At 32.8% G+C, this 26,620-nt stretch overlaps 1 long non-coding RNA gene across 1 annotated transcript; it reads right to left on the reverse strand.

The window, feature by feature from the left end:
- Nucleotides 1–3,639: 3,639 nt before the first annotated feature.
- On the reverse strand, nt 3,640–11,909 carry LOC143082008 (uncharacterized). Its single transcript, XR_012980216.1, has 4 exons — nt 11,856–11,909; nt 10,634–10,794; nt 7,683–7,849; nt 3,640–3,817 (listed from the first exon to the last, which is right to left on the reverse strand). It is a non-coding gene; the product is annotated as an uncharacterized LOC143082008 (long non-coding RNA).
- Nucleotides 11,910–26,620: the final 14,711 nt, after the last annotated feature.

A 26,620-nucleotide genomic window follows, 5' to 3' on the forward strand; every position in this document is an offset into this window, starting at 1 on the left:
AATTATTTTCACAATACTTGTCCAAAGAATTTCATTACAATGATGTCATGGAAAGGCAACATTATAATTATATGGACTCAAATCAATAAGACATAACAGATTATCCAACCGAAACCATAACAGAAAACGTCATAAATGAATACTAGTGAGTACTAGATTTGACGAGTTAAGCCCTTTAAACATTACAGTTATTTTTGTTTTTACACTAGTGTCCCGGTTTTTTTTAGAGTGTTTAACATGAGCATGTATATAATCAGAAACCTGAAATTTAGTTGTTGTTGTTGGTTGATGTCTGTAATATTTTCTTTCCTTTAATTACTACAGAAGAATTCAGGCGTTAGTTTTTCTATATTAAATTGTTTTAAATCTTGCCATACCCGGGTTTTTGTCCGCTTGCAATCTTGTATTTAAAAAAAAGTACTGTGGTTGCTAACACATATCTATGTCGTTCGGTGTCGTATTAATAAACGTACCAATAGCAATCATGTCACATTAGCTTATATATATATATATATATATATATATATATATATATATATATATATATATATATATAACTCGTCTAAACATCAACCCAACAATTTTAGATCTGTAAATTTGCTTTCGCAAATTTTTTGTTCGTCCCTCGCAGGATTCGAACCCATGCTACTGTGATATCGTGACACCAAATTACCTGCACTGCAGCCGTCCCGCTAGACCACACGACCACCTGGGCTCTACAAAAATAAAGCTTTCAGTGGCCGACAAACATCCAACAAACACTATCTTACAGGTGGATGTACTAATTACTATCATTTTACTCTTTATTCAGGCGTTGATTTGGTAAAAAAAAAAGAACGACATCACGATCCTGCAATACCAATGACATCAATGAGATATGTTTTATTGTTAAAACTTTTGATTTCTAAAAGTAATCGCTTAGATCAGGCTGATTGCTTTTATTCGCTTTCATAAATCAAATTGTAACTTAAATGATACATGCGATTTAGATTTTCTACGTCAAGGTTCGCCTAGCGATTGATAAATCAATTACAAGGGATTAATAATGACTTGTATAGGTTCATGTAACAAGAGCTTGACTGAATAGCTGCTTATTACTGACACTTTGTGATGTTCCTGGGCATAGAATGTACGAATGCTTTAAATGACATTGACCGATAAGGTAACTTACTGCCTTGAACTCTGGATATGAAACTCTGGTGCAACAAACACTCAAGTATCGTTGTAAATTGTATTATGGAAAATGCTCTATTGGTTTTCCCGTTTGAATTGTTTTATACTAGTAGTTATTGGGGCCCTTTATAGCTTTACTGTTCGGTGTGAGCCAAGGCTCCGTGTTGAAGGCCGTATATTGACCTATAATGGTTAACTTTTATAAATTGATTCTTGGATGGAGAGTTGTCTCATTGGCACTCATACCACATCTTCCTCTATCTATTATTATGACTCGAAAGGATATTGTGATGGGATAAATATTTATTAAAATATAAAGTGCTAATAACAAGTAAACATTTTTTTTTTAAATATGTCTTCATGAGCAAGCCAAAAATAGAAAAAATATCATAGCAGATCCTTAAATTTGTCTATGAAATCTTAATATCATAATTAAGATTTAAGTTCGACGAATTGAAAATATAACGAAATGGTGATATATATATACTAAAAGTAAGGCAAAGGATACCAAAGAAAGATTTTAAATCATAAGTCGAAAATAAACTGACATTGTCATGGTTAAAAAAAAGATAAACAGACAAACAACTCTAAACAAAACAACATATAAAACCAAAAACAAAGCAACACGAACGCAATCAAAAGCTGAGTGTAATCTCGATTTTTCCAGAAAGGTAAGTAGATTCTTTTGTCATCAATAATATGTGTTTCTTCTTTATAACAAATGTCTTGATAGTCACGAAATGAAAATCGAAAATACGTCTCCATCTTGGTAACCAGTGAAAAAATACAATTACAATTAATAAAAGAAATAAAAGGTATTAATTTTATATTTTATTAATGAAAATGAATGTTGATGGCCGAGCATCAACTGCTGATACTTCCTTATCCCTTCATTCGTACTCTTGTTTCACAGTGGATGGAATGGCTTCAGTGTTGAATAGTGTGCGGTTTTACTTTATCTGTGTTGTCTTTGAAAGTAACCGTGTGTGTATCAATTGTCTTCGCTCCATTTATTTTTCTTTCAAATGGAGAAGGAATGACGAAATAAATGACTTTACTCCTTGAGTTGCAAAAAAAAAACAAATATCTTCAAACCTTTAAATTTCAGATTGGTTATTTTCATAAATGAATAGTATATCATTATCTATACATTTTCGGACTAATTTCTTTGTGGCGCTTGAACTTTGTCAAAAACATAGCTTTGTGTAAAATTAGATATGAGCAAATGTCGTATACTTCAGCGGCTTATTGCAGTTTTCTTTATTGACTGACGATATGTTCTTAAAAAAAATCTTTTTGGCTCATTTCTAAAACTTAAAAGGTATGGTATGCTCGAAAGGAACCCGCTCTACACATAATGTCTTGTAAAGATAAGAAGTTGGTGGTGTCAAGACCACTGATGAAAATGACATGACATCAGTTAAAGATATATCTGTGGTCAACTTAATTCAGAATCTTAAAAATTATGGGTAATTTCATCGTTCGTACCTCAAAATTAAAATAACGTCACGTCAATGGTTGAATTGACATTGATTATGAAATTATTAACCAATCACGACGTTTCGGTGTACGCTTTTGAAAATGTTTCCCAGGGTGCATTAGAATTTGAAACGGTGAATTGTGTCTATGAAATTTGTTAACTTTTGCTTAACTTTTGGCCCTTGTCATTATAGTTTCCTTGTTATCAGATCATTTACACGGACTTTAAGAAATGATACATAGCATTGAATTGTTGCGCTATGTTTTAGATTACAAAAATCCTCATGTAGGTTCTGAATACTATTGATATCTTATCGATTTAAGCACATTTGTTTCAATAGTGGCAAAAGTATCTATCTTATTCGAAAAATGTAAGCTGATTTACAGTTGAGCTGTTCGTTACAATTGCAGGTGATTTGTTTAAATATCATTGGTAACTAGAAAAGCGTATCGTGCAAGTATTAGTGTTAATGTACTCATGAATAGGTTCTAGTATCGTATTTATATATCAAGACAGAAACAATTACTTTTAAAGGTGGCAGTTTAGTTTTGGGACATCTTATCATCTTTAGCGACGTCATACCAAACCAACGATCTGACTACTCATAAAATAATAATTTGAAAATCATGTACATTTGTCTTTATTCGACAATTTTATAAGAAATAATTGAACTCATGTTTCTCGATAAATACTTTTTTTTATATTTACTTAGGAGCGTGAAGCTTTTGCATTCTAAATTACGTAAAATACACCTCCATTTATTTAAACCATTTAAGAAACGTATCGATGAAGAACATTATTTTGAACAGACAAAAAGGCACCAGATATCCAATTGCTAGTTTGACTTAATTGTTAAATAAATGGTATATACTAGCTACATAAGTATATAAAATACATCGTATACACTCGTTACATAAGTATATAAATTACATCGTATACACGCGTTACATAAGTATATAAATTATATCGTATACACTCGTTACATAAGTACCATCATAGTCGAAACTACCGACCGTGTTTTCTGTGTATCTAAACACTGGGTAATTATTTGCAGTGTCAAAATTGCAGGTGTAACCATAGAAGTCCACCACGACAAACCATCCTAATTCAGTTGCTGAACACAAATTGTAGTTCTTATATATGAAAAACCTCCTTGAGTTATCCCTGAAAAGGTATCGAAATATTCTTTAAATATTCTGGAAGGTATTCAATCCTACATGTGCTTAAATCATATGACAACAGTTTCTTGCGATTAAAGTGTTAATAAAATATACTCATAGCATACGGCTTAAGTACGAATTCGTAACATGTAATATACAAAAAATGCTATTCAATGAACATTTATCGAAACGTTTGCCTGTTATTTATATTCTTTTTAATATGAAAACTACGGAGTTGAGGTATGATTTCCAATGAGATTACTATCCATCAAATTACGAAAGTGGATGTAAGCAATTATAGGCAATCATATGCGGCCTTAATCGATGAGAGAAAAAATCATAGCGTATAGTCGGCCAAAGCCAAAACATGAATTAATATGAAACAATTCAATTGAGAAAAAAATAAAAACTTAATTTATAACAATAAAAATTACGAAAAATAAATATGACATTTATGAACCGACGGCAACCACTCAACTACAGGCTCCCGGTTAGGACCAGGTCGTTTATCGTTGTGACTTGCATAAGCAGTCTTCATAGAATCACAATTTTTATAGGTATTGTTCATACGATCCAATTAGGTAATAAAACCTTGTTATAACAGTTGTAAAATACTTTGGTGTATCTACTATTTTTTTTTAAATCAGAGTCAATTTATAAAATCATCTTTCCACATTTTTTAAACTTTTCTTTCCCTTTCGCACACCACTATGGGGTTGCTAAATTTTAACTAGAGCTGATAAGTTAAGGTCACTGCATATGAAAAAGGTGTCGGTAATTTAGAGTACGGGAAGACAATATTTGAAATTTGAAATGATATGACTTTAAAGTTTTATTAAAATACGAAATTAATGTGTATTTGACGAAGCTAAACATCCCCACAATTGAAACAATTTCGCTTTGTTTAATATGTTTTATTATCAAATTGTTCTAAATGATAGACTTGCTTATGCGTTTTAAAAGCATTTCGTTACTTAATAACTCTTGCTCAAGATCAGCCGGTTTAGAATAAAATTTAATCTGATGCCCTGTGTAAAGAGAGTGCCAGGATTTTTGCGTTAGGAAACATTGCATCAACCCTTTGAGGGGTTGGTATGTAGACTGTTGTAAGGCAAAAACACCTTTTATTATCCAATATACCCTCATTTTCCAATTGCAGTCGAATGTTCCGTCCTAAGACCTCGACGACCTCCATGGAAGTGTCTACCTTTTGTGTTTATTGTTGATAAGTTTTCGTTTTGAACTTGTATAAAATATTTTTCCCTCGACGTAAAGCAACAGATAATCAATCAATATTATCTAATTAGTTTCATTAATCAATTAACTAATACAAGGTAAATAATAAAATTGCACACAATGTTGTATTGTAGAGGACAATTTCAAGGCAAGAGTCAATTCTGTTTTATTGTTTAAATTTGAATAGCTATAGTTTATCACAGTTCAAATTTCATAATAATTTGCTACTTCATAACCGTTACACAAATGATATCGGATATGTTCTTTACGTCGTAACTACAATCAACTTCCCTTTCATGAACGTGACCTACCGAATTAGACTATTTACCGGATTTGTTATCACATAAGGTAACAATACACAGTTAGGAGTTAAGTTTCGCATTTTGGCCCCGGTGGATTTTTTTAAATAGGGAAGTTATTGTGTAATAAAATTGATTTTTAGACAGCTGACTACTAATTTCGCTTTCAAAGATGATTTATAAGAGCATCAAGATTATTTTTTACATGTTTTATGGGCCATTTTTTGTTTGCTAATCCGAATTTTCATAGCTAGACCAGCCATCGGTCCAGAAATTAATGTAATGTTTACAAACACTTTTTTTCTACACGCAGTTTTTGACGCAATTTTACAAAAAAAAAATGTGATGAAAGACATATGATTTTCATTGGAGTTACTGAATGATATATGTACACAGTTTCAGAAAAGGTATTATTTCAAGGGATTAAAATTCTACTTTTAGCCAAATTTTGGGGAAATATGTGACATCTTTTCCCCCCTTTTTGCAATATTTTATAACAAATAATGCAAATTGTTGCTATGGATACACCCAACTGAAACTATATTTTACCATTTTATATACTGGATATAAAATCTATGGAAGATTCTGATTACATATATATGCACATATATGACACAAACAGTAAGCTTAATATTGCCAGAAAGCAATGAAAAGGGGATGGTAAAATATATGAGGGGAAATCTTAATACTTTTTCCTTACTGTTTATTGCTACCTAAGCAACACGACGGGTGCCACATGTGGATCAGGATCTGCTTACCCTTCCGGAGCACCTGATATCACCCCTAGTTTTTGGTGGGGTTCGTGTTGTTTATTCTTTAGTTTTCCATGTTGTGTCATGTGTACTATTGTTTGTCTGTTTGTCTTGTTCATTTTTAGCCAAGGCGTTGTCAGTTTATTTTCGATTTATGAGTTTGACTGTCCCTTTGGTTTCTTTCGTCCCTCTTTCATAGCGAGAATAGGAGCATAGACAGCGTAAATAAAAGTAACAGTAGTATACCGCTGTTCGAAATTCATAAATCGATTGAAAAAAGAGCAAATTCGGATAACAAACTAAAACTGAGGGAAGCACATCAATTATAAGAGGAGAACTACGACACAACAGACGTTGCTAATGTGCTTTATAGTTTTATACAAATAAGGCCGTTAGTTTTCTCGTTTGAATTATTTTACATTGTCTTATCGGGACCTTTTATAGCTGACTATGCGGTATGGGCTTTGCTCATTGTTGAAGGCCATACGGTGACCTATAGTTGTTAATGTCTGTTATGGTCTTTTGTGGGCAGTTGTCTCATTGGCAATCATACCACATTTTCTTTTTTATATTTATATATATGCCTTTTTTTTGTTGACTTCTGTACCCCTAATTTTGACATTTTTACTTATTATGTCTGTTTGTTTTGTTAACACATCGTTGTCAATATAATGAAATTTTATGCGACTTTCTTACAAGTGAGAGGTTTATCTAGCTATAAAACCCAGGTTTAATATATCATTTTCTACATAAGAAAATGTCTGTACCAATTAAGGATGGTGACAGTTGTAATCTATCCGTTTGATGTGTTTTAGCTTTTGATTTTGCCATTTGATTACCGACTTTCCGTTTTGAATTTTCCTTAGAGTTCGTTTTTTCTTTCATTTATGCATGCATCATCCTTAAACTTGAAACAAACTATCTTCTTTTGTTGTATTGTACACAACACAACCCTTTCCCTTTAAGTCAGGATACTAATGAGGTGGTGTTCATCCTTTGCAAATGAGACAGAATTTTTTTTTTTATCTTATATCATTTCCTTTAGAATAAAAATTTGATATAATTGATTAATTGACTGTTCAGACATAATCTTGTATATGGCTTATAACATTTTCTTTCTTAAATTCCCTTTTCTCTGTTACCTCTATAAAATCTTTTTTTCGTTTTAAATGTTTCTTAATCTAATATTAAACAAAATAGTAAATGTATATTTTATTGTATCGCTATTGACGTATTATACTGTGACCATACAGTGTCGTGAACATGACTGTCTGAAAATGTCACTCTTCTATTTCCTTTTCATTGAACAATCTGCGAAAATAACTATGTAATGTAAATAATTCGCATATTTTGGTTATTCTTGTGTACTAATCAGCATATTTTGCATATTCTTGTGTACTATTATTTGTCTGTTTGTATTTTTCATTTCAAGGCATGGCGTTGTCGGTTTATTTTCGATCAATGCGTTTGGTTGTTCCTCTGTTATCTGTCGCCCCTCTTTTGGTATCATAACTATTACATTGTTATCTTCTGAGCCATGTTCACCACTAAATGTACTTATATGATTAACTAATATGCTTACCCTTGAACAGAGAAGTACAAGTAGTCGTATAAATAATTAGGTAAGTCATTCCATGCATTGGTCGTAACATACGTTGGGGAGAACCAGTCAGTGTTACTGGTGCCTGGTGGAATGTCAAACCGCATTTCAACAACTGGTAAGCTATTTGTATGGATAACTATGTAAACCTTAAATAAATTATTAATACATGTTATGGGTAGACTTTAATATTTAACAATGAATTCAGTCGTCTATAAGTAACCTATGTTCAACACTCGTCAAACGATTAGGAAGAGTAAAACACTGAGGAATCGCAATAAATAATGAGGAGAAAGATAGTTTTGTTTTTTCAATCAACAAAAGTTAAAAAACAGAGAGTTAGTTTAAAACTAACTCAAAGAGGTAGTGTCAATTTCCCTTTGTATTTATCTCACTCAAAGGGATCAAAGCATAAAGGTTGTCGACTCCTACATGAAATTTAATATCAAAGAGTACAAATCATACTTAATCAAACTCGTCATACATAACAGGCTTTGAATTATGCTTTAATAAATTCATCGTAGATACCAGAAAGTATTTGAATTATACTTAATTTTTTGCAATTTAACAAATTTCAATAAAACCATAATATTATTCAGAGCTTCATATTGCTATGAAAGGAATTACATGTGGATAGTGCATGTTTTTGTTAAAATTTACATTAAAGAACGTCAGTTATCACTATAAAAATAAATTTGTATCCGAAAGAACATATATACCGGTTATCTTTACTTCAAACGTATGTTTGGTTTTGGTTAACGACGGCCTTCTTTTACATTTTTAATATTGATGTATCAGGCTTTCTTGTGGCGTACATACTTTGCTGATCTGTTTTGAAATAAGCAAATGCTGTGAATTTAAATACAGATTGAAAGACATTATGAAAATTGTATGAAATAATTTCACTATATATTGACCCTAATTCTTTTTTAATGTTTTCAATCACCTGCATTTTAAGTAAACATGTATTTATTTTATGAAGAAAAGAAAATGTGTCTATGTTTAAGCAACCTTACAAAAAATGTAAAGATCGCCTTTATTTTTTTTCCATGCCCTGTACTTTATAGCTATATTATAATTAGTTTAAACAGTATTTGTTAATGAAATATTTACAAGAATAAAATATTTCAATGTTACATGAAGTTCAAATATGGGATTCGAAAACACGTTTGGAAAAACTTATATAAATCCGTCTCCCAATAATTATTATACTTATAATTATTAGATATTACACAAAATGCTACTTGCGATGTTATCTAAAATATTTTCCCTTTCAGTTATACATTATTGCAAAAGGGATTAAAACAAAAACAAAAAATGCAACCATGTAAGATTTAAGCAATTTTCTTGTGTATTCGATGATTCTTCGTCGAATTTCAGAACTTTTGAAATGGTGTCATAGTTGATACATAATCTCCAAAAAAAAGTCTACTTATATGATATTTCAATTTGTTTCTGGATAATCAGGTAAGGTATACTGCAGTCACATTAATTCATATTAGACTATCGGAAAAGGTACGTTACAGTCAATAGCATATATCAGAATGATTTCGTAGCATATATAGCTATGTTTAACTTTTTATTTGAGCGTCACTGATGAGTCTCTTGAGGACGAAACACGCCTATGGCGCATATACAACGTTTCATCCTGGTATCCTGGTAACTATGGTGAGTTTATTCCTACATTTGGAGATAAAGCAAATTGAATAGTCCGTAGAAATACGTGCAGATGATAGAACGTACGTAAATATTAATAAAATAAATAATAATTTGAATTGAAACAAAAACTGTCAAACGAAATTTGTTTGAAAATTATTATCAAAACTTATTTCATTGATATCAAATATTTGTACTTAAAAAATGAATCGTATAACCTTTTATAAATTGAAAATCAATAAACGGAAATTTCAGAAGATATTATTTAAAATCCCAAAAAAAATCATTTCCGAACATACCATGTAAACATTTTTTTTTATTCGAGCGTCACTGATGAGTCTTTTGAAGACAAAACGCGCGTCTAGCGTAAATATATTAATTAATCCTGGTATCTATGATGAGTTCTTTTGTACTTATGACCGGGCAAGAAAATGTATGGATATTGTTTTATTGAAATTACAGTTGATAAAAATGGAAATTTAAATAGTAATAACAATATTCCTGATATCTGGCTATTGGAAAATCATTTACGTATTTACGTATAAAACTCTTACAGCCCGTATGCTTCAATTTCACTTCCAAATACACTTAATTCAGCAAATTTAAAAAAAAAATCAAATATCTCTTCTGACCAATGAGTTTAAATGTCCCTTTGGCAAGATGCGTTTTCTTTTGCCTGGTTTTGCTTTTTTTCATATTCAAGTCGGTTATATATAACTCTCTAGCTTTTTTTCTATTTCTTTTATTGCACTATTTTCTTTTAATAAACAGAAGAACTAAGACGAAGTATATAAAATGCAAAATAAGTCAAGATAATTATACACATTATGTGATTTCAAATCAATGCAAATCCTGACCATATCCTGATTGATTTTTTTTATGGCTGTAGTGTTGCAAAATTGTTAGAGTCATACTTTTTCCTGTTTCCAACAAAAAATACAATTAAACTTCATAAAGTATTAACAATTAAGGTACCAAATGCATATTCAAGGACAAAATTTAGAAATTTCTCACCTAGATTTTGAAGAAAAGGCTGAAAGAAACAAAAAGGACCGCAACATTAACCCGGACAGGAAATCAACGTCATGCATTACAGCAATTAATTCCTTAATAAAAATGATTTACGTGAGACAATATTCGCAGTTGCATTCAAGAGCAACGTTCTTTTCTAGAATGGCATCCTACATCACACGTCCTGAAATATTTAATTTTTTCGAAAACATACGTACATAGTTACAGAATCGTTAAAAGAAATACCTTGGAATATATTAACTCACTGTGTTAATGTTCAAACTGTTCCAGGTATCTATAGCAGATGAACGGAAATTTCCTGTATTGTCATACTTTTCTGGTTCAAACATTCCGTTTGTAAAAGACTCGTACACTTTTATCCCTGAACCAGCGACAGCATTGTAGACTAATGTCCCCCATTTGTTAACTTTGTATAAAAGAAAGGAAATATTAAAATAAATTCCTATTTCTTCTATTTGTATTCATCAGTGATAACCTGGTTATTACATATAGTTTCCATCACTGCAACAAGTGTGTTACAATATCTCTACTCGAGACAGTTAAAGTTTTGATTTCTAAAACGCGAGGCGTGCCGAGCTTTTTAAAAAACTAACATTTAACTGTTGAAGCCGAGCTTTTTGAATAACTACAATTTAACTGTGGAGAAATATAAGATAGAGCTATATATAGTGGCCCTTTCATCTGTTTCTCTATGATTTTCATCCGTCCGAATAAAACATTTGCAGAAATTTGTGTTCTTTTTATTCAGTAGAAATCAAGAAAATCTAATGTCATAATTTAAAAATGTCAACCAATCATTTGCTGAGATTTTTTACTAGTGATGAGAATTATTTTTCTCTAACTTTTGTGCTATTTTCACATTCCTGACCGGTGTGAGAAAAATATTTCTCCTCACTAGTGAAAAATCTGTTCTCGGCAAATGATTGGTTGAAATTTAATTGTGACGTTAAATTTTCTTGTTTTCCTTTGAATTTTCTGATTGTGACGTCATGAAAAAGGCGACCATGCCTGATCACGTCACATTTAAAGTACACAACTTTCCTCAAATCTTTAAAAAGGAAGGATAAAGTCATTAGAGAAACATATTCCACCACTGTAACTCGTGTATTACGATATTTCTCCACTCTCAACAGTTAAATTTAAATTATTTAAAAAGCTGGGCAAGCCTCGCGCTTTAAATACTAAAATTTAACTGTCTCGAGTGGAGAAATATTATATAATATACTTGTTGCAGTTGTAGAATCTATATTTATCCCACCGCTCGAAAATGTGAAAAAAGCACAAAAATTTAAGAAATCTTATTATAGATTATCGTAAATCAAACAGTGTAATAATAATTATTAATATATCGAATTATTTTCAATTTCATTTATTTATTATTATTATTATTATTATTATTATTATTATTATTATTATTATTATTATTATTATTATTATTATTATTATTCAGAAAAGATATGCTAATACCTTTTGAAACAGGTTCATATGTTCGCCAGGTAGTATTTGATTTAAAAGATCTCTGCTGAATGAATTAGGCACAATTCGTCAATGGCATTGTATCTGTAATAAGTACAGGATTTTAATTCATTACACTTTAAGGCACATTTAATGACTGAAAATGCTGTAAAAGTCATCTCATTTTGATCAAAATAGTTTTTATTTAATTTCATGGTAAACCTTTGCGATGCTGTAGATAAAACACCATTATAAATAATGACCAAATGTATCACTGAAATGCCCATTGCGGAACTATGATGTTATCCCTGTTACGTTGACCATCACTACAGTATAACTACTAGTACTAATTAAAGTTCAATAAATAAAGCCAACTGTAATACACCGCTCTTCAAAAGTCATAAATCGATTGAGAGAAAACAAATCCGTGTGACAAACTAAAACCGAGGGAAAGACATCAACTATAAGATGAAAACAATAGACAAACAGAATCATTGAAGTGCAACCAAACGTCAGCATACATAGAAACTTAATATTTGATTACAATTAACTGCCATTTCCTGACTTGGTACAGGACAAATAGAATTGCACAAAACGGTGAGACATATACGGTAACAGAATGTTTGAACAATTAAAATTACTAATGTAAAACCATTCAAACGAGAAAAAAAAATCTCAAAAATACCGAACCCAGCGGGAAATTTAAAACGGTAAGTCAAATAACAAAATCAAAAGCTCAGACACAGCAAACGAATGGATAACAACTGTCATATTTCCGACTTGGTACAGTTAATACCTATTATGATTGCCTGGGTTTTTTATTTGTGTATTTATTGATTGTTAGTTGTTATGTCTGGCGATAATTCAGTGTACAATACACATATTACTGTTACTCGCTAGGAATCTCTTCCGGTGTTATGTTTTGTAAAAATCTTACACAGCCTGCATAATTGTCATAAAGTATTCTTTCCATCTGATATGATATTCCAGAGGTTGCATTTGTTATAAGGAATTCCTTAACTTGCCATTGCAGCTTATAAACCAAGAGTGTTTCAAGTGTTGAAGTTAAAGCTATCTCTTCGAACATTTTACGGACGCCATCAACAGTTGATCATAATTTACTTGTATTGAACATCCCCAAGATAGACTTGTCACCTATTTGGATTAATTACATGAGTAAGCCGGGTGTTACATGTAGAGCAGGATCTGCAAACCCTTCCAGAGCACATGATTTCCCATCAAATTTCTGTTTACCTCCTTTGATTTGAGTGTCACTGATGATTCTTTTAGAAAGAAACGAGTGTATATCGTACAAAATCTCAATACTGGTATCTATAATGAATTTTTTCTGCAGTTACAAGTTACCAAATTGCTTAAGTGAGGTATCCGTTTGCCTGAGCGAGATGTAAACACATGCAACAACTATTTAGGCTTCGTATGTGGCCTTTTGCATGTTTAATTTCTATTTTATCCCTCAGGACACGAGCCATTTGTGTACTACGGTTGTGTTTCCATTTGATGGATTTAGGCTGATAGTATTTCGGTCTATAACTTACCACATTTCGAGAGAAATGTTATTGACAATGTTAAGGTTATTTGTAAACCGGATTTGTTTCTCCAAATTAAACGATTAATCACTTTTGAACACCGGTATACTACTGTTGTCTTTATTGATTGGTTATAGACTTCATAGACGAGTTACATTGTGATTGATTTTCATGGGTGTTTTCAGAAGGTCAAGATCCTGCATTATGGAGGTGGCAAGGGTTGTAACTGTTTTTCTGTTACGGAAACGTAAAATCTAAAATTTATAAAAATCGAAAGGGAGCTCATGACAATAGATATGAACAATTCACCACAATTTCTTCTTGCAAGTTGGCGCTAGCAGATTTAATTTCAAATGGTAGTCTCAATAAACTGCTTCGCTGAGCGCAGCTGGATACGCTCTTAGAGGTCCAACCCTGGACAGTTGGGGCTAAAATAGACACATCATTCAAACTTGAACAGGTCTGAATTTGGATTGTAATTAAATATTTGACATATTGTAGGTTTCTGAATAAATGTATTCAATGAACTTGAAATTAGTATTATGAATTGAATTTATTTTCAATTAAAGATTTCTTGCTGTTGTGCAACACACTGTGCTGTTGTGTAATACACTGTGCTGTTGTGTAATACACTGTGCTGTTGTGCAATACTTAGTAAATCTGTTGTTAGACTATAAACCAATAAAGTTCAATTAATTCTCAATGTCATATTAGAAATTTATGAAAATCAAAAGGGAGCTTATATCAATAGATATAAACAATTTACCAAAGTTTCGGTCCGAAAACTGGAAAATCACCCCTTTTTTAATGAATAAAACCCCATAACTCATAAACGTAAAATCTCAAATTTATAAAAAAAAAAAAAAAAAAAAAAAAACGAAAGGGAGCTCAAGTCCATATATATAAACAATTCACCAAAGTTTTATGCAAATTAGTTCCTAAAGCATTTTTTAGCTAATCTCCGACAAGTTGACGGTGGACGGACAGACGGACAACGGTATCAATCATTCGTCTCGTAAACGGGCGTGTAAAAACTTAAATCTTCCGAATGGGGTGTTGAACGCACATAGGTTGGAACTTTCTAAATCCAATTTTATGTTCCAGAATCCACTGGATCGATGCATCACGCTTACTAAAATGTTTTGCTCCTGCTAGCTTAGCGGTATTTTCTTCCTGTCTAGGCAATATGAAATGTTCTCTCTTTATTGTTCGAATAAGATCCCTGTGATCCAAATTTATCCTTAATTTACCATCTGCCTTTTCTACAATTAATATTGAACTAACCCTTACAGTAGGATGTTCAACTTTTTCCTAAATGGTTAATTTTTCCATTCTAACTATTTCTGATTTTAATTTTTCTTGCAGAGCAACCGGTACTCTAAATGGTGGATGAATAACAGGATTGATTGATTTATCCCATTAAATATCATTATATCATTCTAATTTACTTATTCCATCAAATAAATCGCTAATTTCCTTCAAAATAGATTCGGCTCTTTTCTCAACTGACATAACTCTATTAATTAGATTTAATTTATCACAAGCACTTAATCCTAAAATACCATGGATACATTGAGCATTGAAATTAACAACTTCGAATTCCATTCTTTCAATTTTATCTTTATTAGATACACTAATGTAACATTTTCCTAGCACTTCCATTTTTCACCTGAATATTTGACTAATCTTGTTTTGCTTGGAATAATTTTAATATCTCCTTTCACTAATTGCAATACCTTGTACGGAATTACATTTGCCTGCGCACCCGTATCCAATTTGAACCTTCTGATTTTTTCCATTCAAATTCAAAATTACCATCCAAGAATTTTCACTTTTCTTCTGATTTTCGATACATCCAGTGTATAATTCGTCACCGCTGTCGCCTTCTTCTTCAATAGCATGCCTTCTTCTGTTTTGAACATCTTCTTTAAATGATTCGGCTTTTTGCACTGGTTACATTTTTATTTCGTAAGCTGGACAACTTTTGATGTAGGTAGATGTTGCATTCTGCATTTCTTGGAATCGTATTTCTGCTCTTTCGGGTTGTCTTTTCTAGATCTTTGTATTGATGTTTCACTTTAGGTTTATTTTATGATTTGTAGTCTTTCCTCATTGCATTTACTGTGTTTTCATCTTCTGTTATAGATTTTATTGTTGTTTTGAAACTTCCGATGCGCGGCATATGTCTATTGACTTTGCAAGTGTCAAGTCTGGAATTCTTAGTAATCTTTCACGAACATTGTAACTTAGTATACCACTATCCTGTCTCTTACAAAACTGTCGCATAACTGTCCAAATTCACATGTTTTGGCTCATTTTAATAAATTTCCTGTTGACACAATTTTTTGGAATTTTGGGTCCATAATGCTTTTCAACGTTGTACTTGCAATTGTTTGGCTTTATAACTATTTTGATCTGAGCGTCACTGATGAGTCTTATGTAGACGAAACGTACGTCTGGCGTATTAAATTATAATCCTGGTACCTTTAATAACTATTGGCTCTGTTTTTTAGCTCTGTGGCTCGAGTCTGTGGCATAGTGGTCTATGTTTTCTCCTTCACTTTGTGAACACGTATGAAACTTATAATGTTCATGTGTCTGGTTCTTTGTTGGATTGCACCATTGTTCAAATTTCAAAAGCAATGGTGCAATTTGGTTAATCAACTTCCACGATATTAAACGTGTTAAAATCGTCTACAGCATCTGCTCCATTACAATGAAGTAACAGCGAAAATAGCAATTTTTCTGCTTTTTCGTTGAACTTAGCGTCTAGGTAAACTGGAATTTTTGTTTCCACTTTCTCCAATTCTCGGATACATTCCCCTCTGTATTTAAGACTATGGGTGGTTCAGTTGACCCATTTTGGTAGTTAATCCAATTGTTTTTTTAATCTGGCACCTTGTTATATTGTTATACCATGGGCATATATATAGGTCTGTATTCATTAAAGACTTATTTCAAACTACACTTTATTCCCGTGCTTGCATTTCCTATCATGAATTTCTTGATAGAGGGTTGCTGCTCACAAGGAAGCTATTAAACCAAGAGTTCAAAATGGTGAAGTTGAAATCATCACTCCGTAAATTTTACGGACGCCATCACGAGTTGGTTGACCGTTATGGAATAACCGTTTCACAAATGATATCGGATATGTTCCTTACGTCGTAACTACAATCCCCTTCCCTTTCATGAATGTGACCTACCGAATTAGACTATTTACCGGATTTGTTATCACATAAGCAACACGACGGTTGCCGCATGTGGAGCAGGATCTGCTTACCCTTCCGGAGCACCTGAGATCGCCCCTAGTTTTTTGGTGGGGTTCGTGTTGTTTATTCTTTAGTTTTCTATGTTGTGTCGTGTGTGCTGTTGTTTGTTTGTCTTTTTCATTTTTAGCCATGGCGTTGTCAGTTTGTTTTAGATTTATGAGTTTGACTGTCCCTTTGGTATCTTTCGTCCCTCTTTTATTGCAAGCAACTAGCTACACATGAAGATATTATATTACAACAGTAAACATTACTAATTCAGAAAACGCGTGTAAAGCAGTTAAGATTCTGTGTGTGGTCAGAGTACCGTGAGAACTGTTAGATTATATTGACCATGTTTATAGACATGATGATAGATATGACAACTGTTATCTGTGTTTATCCTTTTTAAAATTCCTTGTTATCTGTTTTAAGCCAAATCAATTTGCTTTTTTGCTGTTATTGGATCCCTCGCTTGCTGTCTCCTCTTTATGGGCCTGTAGTTGAAATTATGGTTGCATAATTCGTGAAATGGGTAAATACAATAATTTGCAACATTTATAATTCTATTAAATTAATGTTGTATTGATATATTATATCCCCCGTTTCCAACTGAAACCTTCGAAGTTTAAAGAAAGATTAATGGAGGAACGATTATCTGTATATGATCGTTTCACTGATAAGAAGTCTGAAATGTCTACGACTGCCAATATCCGTAATGATAGCTTTAAACTTGTGTTGAGTAATATGAACATGTCCAACAGGGTTTTTCAGACAAAATGTTATACTTGACGGCCTAATTTAGGTACAAAAAAAGAACAAAAAACAAATATGTTACACATAACCAAACGACAACCCCTGAAAGGCTCCTGGGTTGGGATAGGCATTCCTACAGAATGTGGCAGGGTTATTTAGTGACTTTTGAAATACTTATTAACAGGGATTTACTATAATTTGATGCTCTAGCTGTGACTTCCTCATATATCTTTATGAAAGTGTTAGGATATTTGATTTTCCAATCTATTTTAGGTAGTAAAGACCTCTAATCATGTTGATTGTGTGTACTTATAAATCTTTGAATGGTTTTGTTTTCTGTAGCAGGATGAAGGTATGACATTTTAAACAAAGAAGTTATATGCGTATCCATATTGTCCGCTTAGATTTGTTTTAGAATGTGTTTACCGACTCAAATAACAATGTTAGCTGTTAGTTTAAATTTGCTAAAGATAAATAAAAAAAGAGAATAGAAAATCTATGTTAAAAGCGAAGAAAATGTATCGAAAACAATAGAGACGTGTTAGGAGGAAATAGAAGTTTGAAGATATACAAAGAGGTGTACTTTAACGTAATGAATTAATACTATAAATGTGTATATATCAATAATCAATATAATAATGAATGAGGGGAATTAAAAAATGGCATTTAACCTTAGTAGAGTATTTTGTCACAAATGGGAACACATGAAAAATATGAAGAAAAAAAATGTCATGATGGCTGTTTCAATTCACTTAACTGACACACTTTCCATGTGCTATTTTTATTGTTTATCAATGTCACGATCCGGTAAACTGAAAATTTCATTTGCTTGCGATCAAATAAAAGAGGGTTGGCTGATACACCACTGTTCCAGATTAAGGGGATTGTGCTGATACGTCATTATTTTTAGTTAAAAGGGGGGAGGGCTCTACTAATACACTACTGCCCGATGTTCAGGTTGTACTGACAGTTAAGACTGCCCAATGTTCAAAGGGGCTCTGCTGATAAACTATTGGTCACGGTTAATTTTGTGCTGAAACAACGCTGTCCAATGTTGTAGGGATTTTTTTAGATACACTAGTACTACTGCCCAAGATTATTGTTGTGCTTGTAAACCATTGCCTCCGGTTAAAAAATAGTGTTTGTGCTGATACAATACTGTACGAAGCTACGCTGATACACTAATGTCTTATGTTAATGTTGTGCTGATACGCCACTACCCCTGATACACTACTGCCCAAGGTTAATGTTGTAATGATACTCCACAGTCTAAGATTAACGAGTTTGTGCTGATACACTACTGTCCTATGTAAATGGTGTGCTGATACACCACTGCCCCTGGTACAATACTGCCCATGGTTTATGTTGTGATATATATACAACACTGTCATTTGTTAATGTTGTGCTGCTACACTCCTGTCATATGTTAATGTTGTGCTGATATGCCACTGCCCCTGGTACACTACTGTCCAAGGTTAATGTTGTATGTTACACCACTGTTAAGAACCTGGTTAAGAAGATTGTTCTGATACACTACTGTTCTATGTTAATGTTATGCTGATACACTACTGTCCAAGATTAAGGTTGTGTTGATACACCACTGTCCCAGATTAAGGAGGTTATGCTTATACACTATTGTCCTATGTTAATGTTACGCTGATACACTACTGACCAAGGTTAACGTTGTGTTGATACTCTACTGTCCCAGGTGTAGGCGGTTGTACTGATACACTATTATCCTATGTAAATGGTGTGCTGATATGCCACTGCCCCTGATACACTACTGCCTAAGGTAAATGTTGTGATGATACACCACAGTCCCAGGTTAACGAGGTTGTGATGTTTCACTACTGCCCTATGTTAATGATGTGCTGATACACCACTGTCCCTGATTGATACACTACTGACCAAGGTTAATGTTATGTTGATACACTACTGTCCCAGGTGTAGGCGGTTGTACTGATACACTATTACTGTTCTATGCTAATGATATGCTGATACGCCACTGCCCCTGTAACACTACTACCCAAGGTTAATGTTGATTGATGGTACACAGCTGTCCCATGTTAAGGAGTTTGTGCTGATACACTACTGTTCCATTTCAATGGTGTGTTGATACACCACTGTCCTATGTGCTGATATATCGATGTCCCATAATAAAGGGGTTGTGTGCTCATTAACATATTTAAACCAACACATTCTTTTTTAGGTCTGTCCCAAATCGGGAACCTGCAATGCAGTGGTTGAAGATAGTTGCTGTTTGATGTTATTTTGTTTTGTTTCCATCAGAATGCAGGCCGTTTGTTGTCTCTTTCTTTTTGGGAAAGTCTCTTATGCACCACATAAGGGAAACAATCAAAACCTCTCCTCAGGGACAATATTTCATGGCATCATGTAACAGTTAACTTTAAGATGACATATAACGTTGTTCTTTAATTCTAGTATAACATTTGTTTTAGATTTTTAGAAATTGATTGCTACACTTAAGACAGTTGTCTTTTAAGCAATCATATCAACTTCTCTTATTATTTTCATACTACATCCATATATAAAGTAACCCAAATAATGTCAGTCGTTATATTCCGCTGATCTCCGTCTAATCTCCGATTGCTACACTATAGCCGCTAGAGGGCGCAGAATTATTCGAGTTATATATAAAGCATTTTCATCTGATATTGTGCAAACACATAATCCTCATAAGTTGTCACAATTTGCGATTGGGGATCTATTCTGGCGCGGGTTCATCCCCACAACGCGTAATCTGATCACTAAACATAAAGCTTATTGCAGAAAGGGATTTATACTAAGTTCTCGAAAGAACTAACCCTTTGTCACCATTTGGAAACTACGTTGCAGAAAGGGATTTATACAAAGTTCTCAAAAGTACTAACCCTTTGTCACCATTTGGAAACTACGGTATTTGTTTAGATTGGATTCATAGTTTCTACAAAAGAGAGGCTAAGATTCCAAAGAGACATTCATTCGAGCGTCGCTGATGAGTCTTTTGTAGACGAAACGCGCGTCTGGCGTATATATAAAATTTAGTCCTGGTATCTATGAGTTTATTCAAACTCATAAGTAAACACCATACATGTTAAAAAGAAAAAAATCAAAAGACAAACAAGTGTTTACAAAACACAACATAGATAACAAACAAACAAGTGTTTACAAAACACAACATAGATAACAAACAAACAAGTGTTTACAAAACACAACATAGATAACAAACAAACAAGTGTTTACAAAACACAACATAGATAACAAACAAGTGTTTACAAAACACAACACAGATAACAAACAAACAAGTGTTTACAAAACACAACATAGAAAACAAACAAACAAGTGTTTACAAAACACAGCATAGATAACTAACAAACAAGTGTTTACAAAACACAACATAGATAACAAACAAACAAGTGTTTACAAAACACAACATAGAAAACAAAAAACTGAGCAGCACGATAATTGTATACTGTTCCCTTTTCCCAATACTAAGTAACCAAAATTTAAGGTTTAACTTAATAATAAAAGTTTAACTTTTATAAATAAAATTTCAAAAAAGCGTTTTGTGTGATAATATGTAGACATATGATAGTGATATATACAGGGGCGGATCCAGCCATTTTAAAAAGGGGGTTCCCAATCCAGAGTAAAAGGGGGGGGGGGTCCAACTATATGCTCCCAATAGAGGTCGGTCATTTTAAAACGTATCAACCGTGTCGTATACGTTGACGTATCCGCATCTGCAGATTTATTAAAAAAAAAACTATGTTATCCCAAGCTTAAGAACACTTTACGTTTGAAACAATCAAACATTCACTTTCATAATTAGCAAAAGTGGTGTTTTGTAGAAATAATAAATAAGGGGTTCTATCAACTACTTTTACATGCACTTAAAAAGAAGCCAATGTAGGGTAGGTACACGAATATCGTACACAATCCTTTAATAATCTAGTTAAAAAATATTTCAAGATCTTACATGCATAAACACACACACACACAAATCAAATGTACTACTTATATATACATACATGTAAGGAACTTTGAATATTGTTCCTTTGCGATGTTATCATAAGAGGCCAGTAATAGAAACACGAGTTGTCTTCAGATATCAGATGTCAATTAAATACATGTACATTTAATAAAACAGTACGGATACGTCAACGTAAAATGCATTGATCGGCCAAAAAAAGGGGGCCCAACCACCGGAACCCCCCCCCCCCTTTTGGATCTACCAATAATATATATATCCATATTTTGGGATTTACAGATTGATTGATTGTTGGTTGCTTAACGTCCAGTGGCAAATATGTCATGCATATTCAGGACGAGAACAAGTTCACAATAAATACAATAGGTAGGTTGATACAATAGAGGCCAGCTGGGATGATGGTCGGAGAAATTTGGACTGCCACTGGAAAAGGAGGGTATATTGGATAGGGACAGAAATTTTGCCTTGCAACAGGCCACCTACGGACCCCTCAAAGAGTTGTTGCAAGGGTTCTTAACGTGCAAAGAGCGTAGCACTCTCTTTACACGAGGCATCGGATTTAACGTCCCCTTCTGACAACTTGATACATCCCGCACAGCCAAACGGACGCCCCACTTCGGCCAGCGTTTTACTGCCGGTCGGGAGAAGACCATTCGATCTTTAATGACGTTGATGTTATGACTTAATTAATTAGTATCTCCTTTATCTAGCTATGCCCTTGGCTATCATTATAGTGACTATAACATGTCATATTTAATTGCAATATAAACAGTGAAATTTTGAATTATGTGCATGTACAAAATAAGTGTCGAACATCGTCCACGTTTGAAAATTATTTGGTCGCCATTTTTTTCTAAATTTTATAAAATAAACAGCATGTAACAGCTTTATCAAAAAGAACCAATGTTTGATTCTATGCTGCTTTAAGGTAAGACAATGACTGAAAACGCGAGCATCCAACGGTTATTTGATTTTCAATGTAACAATCTTACAAAATATATTTTTACCAAGTCGTCCCACGCTGTCAATGAGGTCGCCATCTTGAAAAATAATATCAGATTTTCTGAAAATGACTGATTTTCAAATCAATTTGGAAGAGACATAATAAAAAATTAAACTATTGCATATACGATATTTCAAATATTTATGAATAAAGTAATAAGCACATATTTCCACAATTATTCCATCTGTTTTGTTTAAGTCGCAATTTTAGGTTTAACACGACAGAAAATCCAATATTTATCGGAGTTGGATGATTAACAGTGTGAAATTATCGAGGCAGCAAGACGAATTTTCAAAAGCATTTGGAAGGGAGAAGACCAAAATTTAAACTTTTTCAGAAGGCATAAATATATTTATTAATATATGAGGAATTACTATATATTCCCACACTTTTTGTATCATGAACTTAAAGTACTTTATTTTATCGATCCTTGAAAGCCCCTGTGCATTTCTATACATTTTACTTGGGCTTGTGATGTGTGACGTCATCAAAGTCACGTGATAACTGCTATTGTTGGATATATGATCCATTAATCAATGTATCCATCCATCTATCCATTACACTATCCGTCCATCCTCTAAAAAAGTGAAAAATTTAACGTTGATGTTGGGTGTTTACAAATCGCTATAGTTTTTAAAACTTATTGTGTATGCCCGTATAGTTTTAGATATAAGCCTCTGTCGAGGTTTGTGAATACATAAGTTGGTCTATAATCGACACTTTGGCTGCTTTTAACGCAAGACCGTATGTATATGTTCCAGACCATATGAGTATTTGGACCGTACGCGTACGGTCCGGACCGTATACGTATACTCGTACGGTCCGACCATACGCGTACGGTCGGACCGTATGAGTATACGCGTACGGTCCAGCTGATGTTTTGGGATCATATTGGTTAAATTTAAACAAATATTTATCAAAATCATTATTTTTAGTTATACAAATTGATTTTATTACATGTATATGGATGAAATGATTAAGCGAACAATTGAAATTAAATATGTGTTTATTTTTATATCCGTGATTCCTATTTTGGTACTTAAGGTGACACTGACTTTTTTACAGTAACATAATTTGTTCATGCACGTTGCTTTGCATTTTTTTTGTAAAGTTCCTTAATATTCTAAAACGATTGTCCTCCCACTCTAAGTTTACTTCCGATAACTTCAATTTTAATTAGCATACTTATATGAATTACTGACATGCTAAATACAGGAGATTAACAGATTAAATAAACGTGATTTTTTTAAATAGTTATAACATTATTTTGTTTTATTTCAATTACTATTGAACTTTTTACATTAATTTGAGATGTAAGCTATGTTGATCTGTTATATACATTTGTATCTGATAAACGTGACCAACTTCTTAATATTAGTCAGACCGTACGCGTACGGTCCGACCGTATGCGTATTTTGAAAATATACGCATACGGTCCAGACCGTACGCGTACGGTCCAAATACTCATACGGTCCGGAACATATACAGTATATATAAAATTATTCACAAGTGTACTGTTTGAAAGCCAGGAGAAGACTGCCCAAACAACATTTTACAAAACATACATTAATTTAAAGTTAATTAAGGGTATTAAAACATTATAAAAGGTTCTCATAAAATATGTATTATTGACCAATCTTATGTAATATAATCATCGGATTATTGTCCTAAGGCTAAACTCAGTTATACAATAGCGGATGTCTTCAACCTATGCCAACATTTGATAAAAATATATTCAACCTATGTCTACAACGGCAATGGACATTTGAGCGCATTGACAGGACATTTGAGCGAAAAAAAAAGGACGTTTGAGCGCCAAAGTATAGGACATTTGAGCGCCTAAATTTTAGGACATTTGAGCGAAAATAAGAATAAGCGTAGGACATTTGAGCGAAAACAAGTCTTGGATAGAGAATTGTCTTATTGAAATGAGGAGTTTACCAACAAAAAGATTAAAACATATTTTAATTGTAAAAAACAAAGCACTAAAAACAAAGCACAGTCATAAAACAGGAGTTTACCAACAAAAAGATTAAAACATCTTTTAATTGTAAACAAAGCACTAAAAACAAAGCACTGTCATAAAACATAAAACTCGGCAACGGCATTATTTACAAGTCTGTTCGGGCTTGGAACTTATATCCCAGGCTTCTGACATAAAAATCCCTCGTAATTTCCTGCTGGCAGTATTTCGAATGCAAATCCCGGAGATTCTGTTCCTTCTCCTTTTCTGTTCGGCTCTGCGGTGCATCAATGTTCAAACTCCGAATTTTTATGTAAGTCACAGATTGCAATTTGATAATAGTGTCAAGGAAAATATAAATTGATGGATGACTGTGATAGAACTGCTCGTTATAATGGGCATGAAATGATTCGGGCCCATTGTTAGTACGTTTTAACGAGGATGGAACTTCGGCCCAGAGATGAGGGGGAAATAACGATTCATCTGTTATATAAGTATCAGTCAGGTAATCTGCAAATTCTATACAAGGCTTGTCGTTAGGTACAACGGCCATAAAATCTTCTACGAAACAGTCGGCTACTTCGTCTGGAGCTAAAAGGCTATCCCAAAAATCCCTTTTCACTTACATAAACCAGCCAGAACCGGTCGAATTACTCGGGTGTGAAATAAAATAAAAAATATTTATAACTAAATCTTACTTTTTTTTCTTACTTTTAAAAAAAAATCTTAATTCGTGTAAAATTATCAGGGAAAATTTCGCTCAAATGTCCTGTCTGAAAACTCAGGTAAGGTTAATATCCCGGCGCTCAAATGTCCTATGAAGTCGGCGCTCAAATGACCCTATGTGCTTTTTTCTTTTTCGCTCAAATGTCCTATGCCCGTCTACAAACAAAATACAATAGGTGTTGTTATAACAATTATTAATTAATGAAAGGTAAAATACAGTCAGTATATTTTAGCATTAAATATTACTCTTCATAATTAGTTAAAAATTCAAAACAAAAATAAAGTAATGTGCAAAATTATGTTGTAGTAAAAATGGAAATATCAAAAAAATTCTAAAAGACAAAAATTGTAAAATAAAACCCTTGATACTAGAAAAATTGAGTTGAACTAAATATTATTATAAAAATTATAAAAAAAATAGACTAAATTTCTAAAATTTAACATTTGAATATAACAATACTTGAGAAGACTAAATTTCTAAAATTTAACACTTAAATATAACAATACTTGAGAAGACTAAATTTCTAAAATTTAACACTTAAATATAACAATACTTGAGAAGACTAAATTTCTAAAATTTAACTCTTAAATATAACAATATTTGAGAAGAAAAAAATTTCTAAAATTTAACACTCAGATATAACAATACTTGAGAAGACTAAATTTCTAAAATTTAACACTTCTATACTATTAAACGAGAAGACCTCATTTTGTGTGTCGCTTCTCTTCCTTCCACAATAAATCAATCATCATGCCTCTGTGTCCTATAGGTAACATGCATAGTCGCATTTGTCATCCATTCTTATGATTATTCAGATTGAGTTATTTTTGGAGAAAAACGACAAAAAAGGAGTCCGGATATGATTCCGTCATCAGACTGACTTTTAGTCATAGATAAGACTTCCGGTTTGAAACATGCACAAATACAACCAATCGTATGATAGATAACAAAAATGAAAAATAGATAAGCCAATCAGAGCGTTTTCCATATCATGGTGTTTAGATCGCAAGAACCACAACTATTATACCTCCTTAGAGAGGACAATTATTTTTTGCGTTTATCTAACTGTAAACTACGATTATATTACTACCACTGGGTCGATGCCTCTGCTGGTGGACTGTTAGTCCCCGAGGGTATCACCAGCCCAGTATAGCCAGTACTGCGGTACTGGCATGAAAATACTTTTTTTTTTGTGTTATTAAATTTGCTGTTACAAATGATAAAAATTATTATAAATTAAGGAATGTATCTCCCTCATGCAAAGCTCTGATTCCTTTCACGGATTTGGCTATACTTTTTGGAACTTTTGAATTATAGCTCTTCATCATTTATATAAGCTTTGGATTTTACATATTTTGGCCACGAGCATCACTGAAGAGACATTATTTGTCGAAATGCGCATCTGGTGCAGAAAAATTGGTACCGTTAATGTTATTAATATCTAGAGACTCTCTGTATTATGTCTACTGTTGTTTTTTTTTTTAAATGTTTACTATTTAAGAGGTCATACCAGTTGCATTTATATTAAAATAAGTAAAACATGTG

The sequence above is a fragment of the Mytilus galloprovincialis genome, chromosome 7 (genome assembly GCF_965363235.1).
Source record: "Mytilus galloprovincialis chromosome 7, xbMytGall1.hap1.1, whole genome shotgun sequence".
NCBI lineage: Eukaryota > Metazoa > Mollusca > Bivalvia > Mytilida > Mytilidae > Mytilus > Mytilus galloprovincialis.